Here is a 1,361-nt window from a genome sequence, read left to right as displayed (position 1 = left end):
TATATATATATATATATATATATATATATATAGGAGAATCGTTCAGCTGTTGGCTACATCAATGCAGGTAGATCAATCATCACTCTGCTAACACGTGCTCCGGCGTTATCGTACGAAACCGTAGTCTACCCGGCACATTCGCCCGTGTGAATTTCTGAGTGGATTTTTTTACAGTAAATTTCACGCCGTGATAGTTTTTCACGGAATATAACGCTGTGATTTCGGCGTGGGAGGGGAGGGGGAGAGTTTCCTACTATCCCTGAATATAACCCTGTCATTCCAGATTATGAAGGTTTCATCCCCGATTACTATGCCAGATTACCGTCCTGTCATCCCAGATTATGAAGCTTTTATCCCAGATTTCTATCCCAGATAACCATCCTGTCATTCCAGATTATGAAGCTTTTATCCCAAATTATGAAGCTTTCATTCCAGATTATGCAGCTTTTATCCCAGATTACTATCCCAGATAATCATCCTGTCATCCCAGATTTCTATCCCAGATTACCGTCCTGTCATCCCCGATTACCGTCCTGTCATCCCAGATAACCATCCTGTCATCCCAGGTTATGAAGCTTTTATCCCAGATTATCATGCTGTGACCACCAGGTTAGTAACTTGTCATCCCAGCTTATCATTCTGCAGTGTTTCTCACTAGAATTGTGCCAACGACCTCCTTATCTTGGTCACTGTGCACCGTAACCCCCTCTACTACTGTGAACTATCTGCATGCTAGGAGCCACTAAACGGGATCTTTGTTTGCTCGTTAAATTTTTAAAATTAATAAGTCGCATTAGTTTAATTACAGTGTTCAAACTTTTGCTCATAACCCTCTGGTAGAGAACTATTGACGGCATGCTCGCCCCAGAAAATTGTTGCGAAATAACACAATTATTCCGCATTTTGGGTAAATAGCTCGCTCCAAACAAACACTGACTAGCAGAACGCTAAGCGCTACTACATGAACATATGAACGCACTGGCGCCATCTAGTAGCAGCAAACGACACAAATCAACACCGCACAAATAATACATCCCCCAACGGTGCATAAGGTGCATACATGTGAAATGTAGACTGACAGTGTCCTGTTACAGAACCTGAATCGATCTCTCCACAGGCAGTGTGAGCAGCAGGTATTGATCGATCGACAGGATTCATCGTTGAATTGATTATACAATCAGTTCCACACTGATGCACATATACACACACGTGCACTCACACACGCATGCACGCACGCGCACGCGTACATAACGTACGCACCCACACACACGTACGCATGTGCGCGCGCGCACACACACACACACAAACGCACACACGCCCCCCCACACACACACACAAACGCACGCACGCACACACACACA

The sequence above is a fragment of the Priapulus caudatus genome, unplaced genomic scaffold (assembly GCF_000485595.1).
Source record: "Priapulus caudatus unplaced genomic scaffold, Priapulus_caudatus-5.0.1 Scaffold1164, whole genome shotgun sequence".
NCBI lineage: Eukaryota > Metazoa > Priapulida > Priapulimorpha > Priapulimorphida > Priapulidae > Priapulus > Priapulus caudatus.
This window is presented reverse-complemented; position numbering follows the sequence as displayed.